The sequence below is a fragment of the Leptonychotes weddellii genome, unplaced genomic scaffold (genome assembly GCF_054177405.1).
Source record: "Leptonychotes weddellii isolate Sample4059 unplaced genomic scaffold, ASM5417740v2 HiC_scaffold_1360, whole genome shotgun sequence".
In the NCBI taxonomy this organism is placed as follows: Eukaryota; Metazoa; Chordata; class Mammalia; order Carnivora; family Phocidae; genus Leptonychotes; species Leptonychotes weddellii.
The window spans coordinates 2,864-12,595 of NW_027715882.1; the positions used below are offsets into that span (position 1 = coordinate 2,864).

Genomic DNA, 9,732 nt, shown 5'->3' on the forward strand with positions numbered 1-9,732 from the left:
TCTTATCTTGATGAAAAGCTACGCTTTTATCTGTCTCTTAATGCATGAACCCTGCAGCGTAACTCACTTTCCTCAGGCAGGTGCGTACTATCAAGGAGGAGGTAAAGATACAGATGACGCGCCACGTGACGTCCTCCAGGAGCCCGTGAGTGTGGACTGCTCCCGTTGTCCCCACCTCCCTCCTTACTCTAGTCCTCCCGCCCCTAATCTTGAGAAAGGGAAGTTTCAGTCCTCCCAAGAGCAGCGTTGATATGGGTATTTACAATAATGCACCAATGTAGGGAGAATGTTCTCCTTCCCAGCACGGCCGGAAAAAAAGTGAACCGCAGGAAAGGAAATCATAGCAACTGGAAACAAATTTGGCACGATAAAGAAGTGGGTTCAGATCCTGGGCCTCAAGCTGTAACCTCGGTCACTTGGTTTAAGCTACTTCAGCCCTAGTTTCCTCAACAGTAAGACACCAATAAATAGTAACTTTTATTTTTTCCTACTGTGAATGAAAGAACACTATATTTGGCATCAGAGGCATGGGTTCAAGTTTCAGTTATGTCCCCTAATTATATGACATCAGGGAAGTAATACAGTCTGTGAGTCTCAGTTGCTTCATTTATGAGAGACACATGAAAATATCAGCTTTAACTTTCTCATACTTAGGAGGATCTAAGTAAAGAAAGTGGCTTCTCTAAACATCCTTTCTGACCTGTAAAGAGTTTAATAAATATAAGACAGTTTTACTGATAAAATAAGCACAATCTAACGGGAAGGGGAAAAAAAACCACACACATACACTACAAATAATGGCATGCATGCCCACAAATTCTCAGGGGAATAAAAAAGAATAGGAGTGATCATTAATTTTCCATCTGTTGGTTATAACTTTTATAAGTTATATAAGGCATAAGGCAGAAGGTGACAATAACCTAACAAAGCCAAAAGAGAGCCAGAAGCAACAATGACTTGCCATATATAACTCCTTATTGATGCCAAGATACTTTCCGTTTCCACAGCCAACATCAGCCACTAATGAACCACTTGGCAAAGCTTTCAAGAAGTCCACGACGCGCGGCCACGGGGTGTGTCTCGTGCTGCTGAAGTGCTCAGCAATCTCTTCATAGACTCTATGGACGTATTCTCGCTCCAGCTGTGAGGCTTCTCTAGCGCTCTCTGGAAATGATGGGAGGGTCTCCTTCATCTGGCTGTCACAGACCAAAGGGTAACCTAATGAAAAATAGGGCAATATAAACCGTTCATTTTTATCCAAGTGATTCATAATGTATGTTTTCTTAAAAAAAACAAGCAAATCAATGCAAATTTGGTGGCTAGGGATAAGCAGGCTCTGATTTATCAGTTTAAAAATAACTCTTACCTAACAAGTCCAATTACATGTGTGAGGGGTCTAAATGAAAAAAGGGAAAAATCCATCTGCAACAAGACATGAACTGCAATTCTGCAAGCCTGATAATGCAGATGCCTAGTTCATCCTGGGATTAAGGTCCTTTTATTTCGGAAAGCATCTTGATGGGCCTGGCCTAACCAGAAGAAATTTAGCTGAATTAACAGGAGTTAGGGTTTTTCTCCTGGTGAGCAAAGGAAACAGGAGTTCTGGGGCCCTAGCACTCTTGGAAAAACAACAAGACCTAAGAGAAAGTGTCATTTGGTTATGATCACAAGCATTTAATGAACACTATTTGAAGGAGTTTATACGGATGGTCTCAATTCTCACAATAACACCTTGAGATGGTACTACTGCGTCCATTTTACAGATGAGGACATGACGCACAGAATGCTAAGTAACGATCCTGAAGTGACAAAGACGGTAAGTCACAGAGCCAGGACTTGCACCCAGCCAGTGGGGACTCGAGAGCCCATAATCTCAGTGACTGCAGGCATCGCCTCCTTCAACAGAATCAGCACACCCTAAGGAGAACACCATCAAGTCAAGGAGATGACCAAGGAAGTTGAGGATACACTGTTATCCTAATTAACATCCTAATTAAATGAATTCTGAAGTTGTTCCCTGTTCCCTGCAATCATGTCTAACACTCATTTTAAATCCTTGCCTGTTCTCTGCTATGCTATAATTTCCCTTTATCTCCGGCCGAAGTCTAGGAGACGCATCTTTTTACTGCAGGAAATACAGGAGGAAGGAGCAGTGTTCCAGAGAAGCCACAGTGAGGACAGAGGCAATAATGAGAAATCATGTGGCAGCTCAGAAGTGGGCGGCAGCGTTCATGGCTTTGGGAATTCTCCCTAACTCTCATCAGAGTGTGCCGAACCTTGAGAAAGGGGTGGGAGACAGCTAGTCTCTGCTACTGTGTGAAGGGCAGCTCTAAACATTTCATGCGGACATTGAAGAAAGCCCGACGGCTCTAACACCTGCAGGTGACAACAGACGGGTTACCTTGTATCTTCCGCACATCAGGATTACACTACCGCATTCACTACAATGACCCTCAACCGGTCCTGGTAACATTTTATCCTCTTAGAAATTATAAACAGCTGAGTAATCTAGAGAGGCAACCCTTCTCCTTAAAAATTCACAAATTTTGACCAAAAGTATCCAAAAAGATGGCCTTGAACGTGAAAAACATCTGTAAACTGAATATACATTCAGAATTTCTATAATATGCCTTACATTCAATTAACATCCGCAACAAAGAAACCTCTGTAGAAGAAAACTAGGTTGTCTCTCCAACTAGACCCTCAGGTTCCTCAAGAACAGGAGTCGTGCTGTATTTTTCATTATCTTGTAAAACTATAGACAGTGTCAGACACTCAACAAATACAAAATACACTTTTTTTAATTGATAAAAAAATTTGATGTTCCAAGGCCTCAATGACACTTTTAGCAAAAGAAACAAAAGTCTGTTTTAAGCTTCACTAACACCAAGATATCAGATTTAGGAAAAAAAAAGATATCAAATATAGCAATTTCAAGTTTAATAACAGATACTACTTACAAAATGAAAGAGATTTTTATTCAATGAGTCCAAGAAATACAGGTTATGATGTACTTGTATAGACAATTCAAAATAACATCCTCTTGACAAGTTTTTGGCATTTCTCTTATTCCCTCCTAGATTTCCAAACTGACCAAAACACAAACCACTGTTTATCCCCCTAGAGATATCTACTTACTATGCAGCAATTGGTTCATCTCTAACTTCCTCGTTGGGTTAATGAGAAGTAATTTAGAAACCTGACAAGCTGTTTCCAATAAAACCTATTTTTGTACAAATGATATTTTAACATGCTATAATTTTATTTAGCACTCTTAACTGTGACTTCAATTTAAGAAAATGTTTATTTGGCATCCAACTATGCCTAAGTACTATATTTGGGAAAATAAAGATGAATAAAATGCAGTCCCTGCTTTCAAGGAATACAAACTCAATGGGGGCGGTTAAGAAAAATTTCCATTAAGTACAACACTACGCAGAGTATGAGAAATGCCATTAGGGTTAAGACCAAGCTCTCCTTGGTTCTGATGGGACTTTAAAAGATTTTTACACTAGATTTACTCCATTTTACAGTGGAACCAAAATTATATACTTACTACAATTACAAGGTGTTTGCCTCACTTTCCTAAATGTAAATGATGTCCTTATTCCCCTCTTGCTTAAAGTTAAGTCTCCAACATCACTGGTGATAATCCCACTTCTGTGACCCTTGGATGCTTGAACAGTATCAAATTTTCTGGGTGTGATTCTAAAAACGAGAGTCAAAATAATTTATTTAATACTGTATTCAAAAAAATTTTCATATCCTTTTAAAAATATCAAGGGAACAAAGCAAATTTAGAAGAATTTATGCCAAATATCTACTGGATTCCCCAAATTGTTAAGCAATTTAGAAATAGAAGTCTCTATTTTTTAAGAAGCTATCTTCAGGGTAATCATATTAAAAGAATGTACACTAACAAGTTATTCAAAAATACAAATAGAATAATAACAAATATTTAATTTTTTTAAGATTTTAAGTAATCTCTACACCCAATGCGGGGCTTGAACTCACAACCCCAAGATCAAAAGCGGCACGCTCCTCTGACTGAGCCAGCCAGGCGCCCACAAATATTTAATTAATACAATTCTGAGAAAGGGAAAAAAAAACAAGGAACAGATGGAGTGAAGAGGAAACACAAACAGTAAACTTAAATCCAATCAATAATTACGTCAAATGTAAAAAGACTACAACATCCAATTAAAGAAAAAAGAATGTCAGAATGGGTTAAAAAAATAAAGTCCATGGGGCGCCTGGGTGGCTCAGTCGTTAAGCGTCTGCCTTCGGCTCAGGTCATGATCCCGGGGTCCTGGGATCGAGTCCCACATCGGGCTCCCTGCTCCATGGGAAGCCTGCTTCTCCCTCTCCCACTCCCCCTGCTTGTGTTCCCTCTCTCGCTGTGTGTGTCTCTCTCTGTCAAATAAATAAATAAAATCTTTTTAAAAATAAATAAGTAAATAAAATAAAAATAAAAAAAATAAAGTCCAATTATATGCTGATTACAAGAGATACCCACCTTAAAATAAGGATGTAGAATGGCTGAAAATCAAGATAGGAAAAAAAAGACACAGGGGCACCTGAGTGGCTCAGTCAGTTGAGCGTCTGCCTTTGGCTCAGGTCATGACCCTGGGGTCCTGAGATCGAGCCCCGCATCGGGCTCCCTGCTCAGCGGGAAGCCTGCTTCTCCCTCTCCTCCCCGCTGTGCTCTCTCTCGCTGTCTCTGTCACTATCTCTGTCTCTCTCTCTCAAATAAATAAATAAAATCTTAAAAAAAAAGAAAAAAAGATATACAGAAGACAAGTATTTTACATATTCCAAGCAAAACCAAAAGAAAAGTGGTATAGCTATCCTAATCAAAGTAGGCTTCAAAGTAATAAATATTACTAGAGATGAAAAGGGACATTTCTTATTTTATTTTATTTATTCATTTTTTTTATGTAGGCTCCACATTTTTTTTATGTAGCGTGGAGCCCGTCGTGGGGCTTGAACTCATGATCCTAAGATCAAGAGTCCGATGCCTAACCAACTGAGCCACTCAGGTGCCCCGAAAAGGGACATTTCATAATTAACAACAGTGTCAATACAACAGGAATATATAAAAACCATGTATATTTGTATGCATCTAACGAATAACACAGCCTCAAAATACATAAAGCAAAAAGTGAACATAAATAACAGGAGAAATAGACAAATACATAATTATCATTGTAGCTTTGAATACATCTTTCTTAGTAAGGGAAATCTAGTTGAGGGTCAAGGACATCAACATCAGAAAACAACAGATAATGGAACAGTTCCAGGCTGCCTGACATTCTTACACTTGGTATTACCTCAGTTTTTAATTTTAGTCATTTTAGTGAGTGGCAAGTGGTATGAAATTGTGGTGGTTTGTTTTTTTTTTTAAGATTTATTTATTGGGCGCCTGGGTGGCTCAGTTGGTTAAGCGACTGCCTTCGGCTCAGGTCATGATCCTGGAGTCCCGGGATCAAGTCCCGCATCGGGCTCCCTGCTCAGCAGGGAGTCTGCTTCTCCCTCTCCCGCTCCCCCCTCTTGTGTTCTTTCTCTCTCTCACTCTCTCTCTCAAATAAATAAATCTTTAAAAAAAAAAAAAAAGATTTATTTATTTATTTGAGAGTGAGCGTGCATGCGCAAGTGCAGGGAGGGGCAGAGGGAGAGAATCTTCAAGCCAACTCCCCAGTGAGCCTGCAGCCCTATCTCAGGACCCATGAGATCATGACCTGAGCCAAAACCAAGAGTTGGATGCTTTACCAACTGAGCTACTCAGGCACCCCTGAAACTGTGGTTTTAATTTGCATTTCTCTGATTACTAATGATGCTGTATATTTTTTTGTGTGCTTATTAGCCATTCATTGATACTTTTTTTGGTGAAGGATCTGTTCAAATCTTAAGCCCAAACCTTTGTTAGATATGTGTATTCTGGATATTTTCTCCCCATGTGTGGCATGCCTTTTCATTTTTTTTAATGATATTTTTTGACGAGTAAGTTTTTAATTTTGATGCAGTTAATCTTTTTTTTTCTTTTATAGTGTGTTCTAAAATCTTTCTTTAAAAAACTTTGCCTACCCCAAGGTTGTGAAAATATTCTCTTGCATTTTCTTCTAGATGTTTTACAAGTTTCACTTTTACATTTAAATCTATGTTCTACCTTGGGGCGCCTGGGTGGCTTAGTCGGTTAAGCATCCAACTCTTAATTTTGGCTTAGGTCATGATCTCGGGGTCGTGAGATCAAGCCCCAAGTCGGGCTCCACACTCAGTGGAGAGTCTGTTTGGGATTCTCGCTCTTCCTCTCCCTCGCCCTCTGCCCCTCCCCCAGCTTGCTCATGTTCACGCTCTCTCTCAAAATAAATAAATCTTTGAAAAAAATCTATGATCTACCTCATATTACCCTTTGTAAATGGTGTGAGGCAGACATGGACATTCGATTGTTCCAGCACCAGCTGTTTATAAATTTCCTTTCCACACTGAATTGCATTGGTGTCTTTGTCAAAAATCAACTGACCTTGGGGTGCCTGGGTGGCTCAGTCAGTTAAGTGTCTGCCTTCAGCTCGGGTCATGATCCCAGGGTCCTGGGATCGAGCCCCACGTCAGGCTCCCCGCTCAGCAGAGAGCCTGCTTCTCCCTCGGCCTGCTGCTCCCACTGCTTGTGCTCTCTCTCTCCTGTCAAATAAAAAAAAAAAAAATCAACTGACCTTATATATGTGGATATATTCTGCCCCACTGGTCTACCTACCCATACACTAACACTACATTCTTTTCTCCCTCTTTTTTTTTCAAGTAGGCTCCACATCCAGCGTGGAGCCCAATGTGGAGCCTGAACCCACAACCCTGAGATCAAGACCTGAGCTAAGATCAAGTCAGACATTTAACCGACTGAGCCACCTGGGCATCTCATACACTTTTTTGATTATGTAGCTTTAGTAAATTTTAAAAACCAGGTAGAATAAATCCTCCAACACTGTTCTTCTGCTTCAAGACCTTTTTGATTTTACTAGATCCTTCACATTTCCCTATAAATTTTAGAATCTGCTCATCAATTTCTATAAAAAAGTCTTAAGATTTCTAATTGGAATTACACTGAAACATTAGATCAACTTCGGACAATTGATATCTTAACAATATTGAGTTTCCTATCCCTGATCTCAGCATCTGTACCTCTTCATTCATTTCGGTCTTCTTTAATTTCTCTCAGCAGTGTTTCATAATTTTCAGTGTATTATGTGTTGCATACCTTTTGTTAAATTTATTCCTAAGGATTTAAATCTTCTGAGTCTAAGTTTTCTGCTTGATATACCCTAGTTAATCTACCTCCTATAGAGGTGGGTTTTATATTCAGAGGGAATGTGCTAAGCCTAAAAGATCTCAGCAAATTATTAAAAAGCATAATTTTTATATTTAAGTTGTTGATTCCTCTTTAGTAGGAGCCAGGTAAGTTTTTTCTACACATCTAAAAAAGAGAATGTTCAACCATATAATTAAAATGGATTTGATCCTAAAGTGAAAAAATATAATGTATTTCAGTTCTCAATTTTCATTTTGTCATTGTTATACTCTTTCTTCAGTCTGTTGTTAGAATCAGAATTCCCAAAAGGCAACAAAAGCAAAAATAAACAAGTGGGACTACATCAAGCTGAAAACCTTTTGTACAGTGAAGGAAACCATCAACAAAATGAAATGGCCACTTACAGAATGAGAAAAAATATTTTATATTATATATCTGGTGACGGGTGAATACCTAAAACATATAAAGAACTACAACTCAACAGCAAAAAATAAACCATTTAAAAAATGGGCAGAGGATCTGAATAGACAATTTTCCAAAGAAGACATACAGATGGTCAACAGGTACATGAAAATGTGCTCCATATCACTAGTCATCAGGGGAACAGAAATCAAAACCACAATGAGGTGTCACCTCATACCTGCTGCAATGGCTATGATCAGAAAGATAAAAAATCACAAGGGCTGGCAAGGGTGTAGAGAAAAGGAAACCCCTGGGCCCTGCTGGTGGAAATGTCGTTTGTGCAGCCGCTATGAAAAAGAGTATGGAGGTTCCTCAAAAATTAAAAACAGAACTACCCTGTGATCCAGCAATTCCACTACTGGATCTTTATCCAGAGGAAATAAAAACACTAACTTGAAGGGATACCTGCATTTCATGGTCACTGTAGCTATCATTTACAACAGCCAAGACATGAAAACAACCTAAGTGTCCATCAGTGGATGAATGAAGAAGGACACTGTGGTATGTATATTTTTAAAAATTTCATTTTCTAAAAACTAATTTTTGAATATTGACCTCGTAGGCTACAACCTTGCTATATTCATTTTTTAGTTCCAGCACTTGTTTTGTAGATTTCCTAGGATTTTCTACATCCGCAATCATAAAGAGCTTTACTTCTTCCTTTCAAATCCGTATGATTTTTATTTCTTTTTCTTGACTTGTTATACTATGTAAAACACCCACTGTAATATTAAAGAGTGGTGGTGAGAGCAGACATCCCTGCCCTGTTGAGTATCTTAGGAAAAGGCATTCACTGTTTCACCATTAAATACGATGTCAGCTGTGGGTTTCTCAGATGCCCTTTATCAGATTGAAGAAGTTTCCTTCCTTTTTTGCCAAGTTTTTATCATGAACGGATACGGAATTCTGTCAAATACATTTTTTGTATCAATCAAGATGATTATTTTTTTCGCCTTTGTTCTTTTTATGTCATGAATTACCTGGTTTGGTTTCAAAATGTTAAGCCAATCTTGCAGTCCTGGGATAAACTCTACTTGGTCATGATGTACGTTCTTTTTTATATATCGTACAATTGGATTTTCTCCTATTTTGCTAAGGATGTTTTTTCACCTGTTATGAGAGATATCGGTCTGTAATTTTCTCTTATTGTAATGTCTTTGACATGTTTTGGTGTCAGGGTAATGCTGGTCTCATAAAACATGTAAGGAGAGTGGCTCTTTTTTTTTTTTTTTTTAAGATTTTATTTATTTATTTGACAGAGAGAGACACAGCGAGAGAGGGAACACAAGCAGGGGGAGTGGGAGAGGGAGAAGCAGGCTCTCCACTGAGCAGGGAGCCCGACGCGGGACTCGATCCCAGGACCCTGGGATCATGACCTGAGCTGAAGGCAGTCGCTTAACCAACTGAGCCACCCAGGCACCCGAGAGTGGCTCTTTTAAAAGAGCTTGCACCAAAGGCAATTTTTTAGAAGTAAAAAGCAAGCAAACACTGCCTGGATTTATATGATTGTTACCCTGATAGCAGAAAATGAGTAAAACTATGGTATTAAACAAAGTCAAGATATTTCAGAACAATGAGTATCTTGAAACTCTTATTAGCAAATAAAGTTCCCTTCTGAGGACCAAGTAGTTCTCTATCACGGTTCTTTTAAGTCAATTACTTTACTTGCCTAGAATTAAATCTTAGACAAAGGCCAAGCAGTACTTAACAGCTTTTGGCACCAATCTCAGATTTTTAGGAATAGGCAATCCATAGGTTAAGATTAATGAATTCTTTAAACATTACTGAACATCTTTTTTTCCTCCTTACTCAAATTTATGATCTAGTTGAAAAAATATCAAATAAAAAGATAAAAACATTTTTTAGATTTAAATAATAGTTCGGTAGAAGAGACATCTCAAGGTAGCAGAAGACAATATAATCTCTAGGAGTTTAAGGGAGAAATTATTTCAGGCTAATGTACCCAGAAA

The 9,732-nt window shown here is 38.6% G+C and overlaps 1 long non-coding RNA gene across 1 annotated transcript; it reads right to left on the bottom strand.

The window, feature by feature from the left end:
- Positions 1–223: 223 nt before the first annotated feature.
- Positions 224–5,573, bottom strand: LOC145718295 (uncharacterized). The gene is made up of 2 exons (XR_014141703.1): positions 3,557–5,573; positions 224–1,218 (listed from the first exon to the last, which is right to left on the bottom strand). It is a non-coding gene; the product is annotated as an uncharacterized LOC145718295 (long non-coding RNA).
- Positions 5,574–9,732: the final 4,159 nt, after the last annotated feature.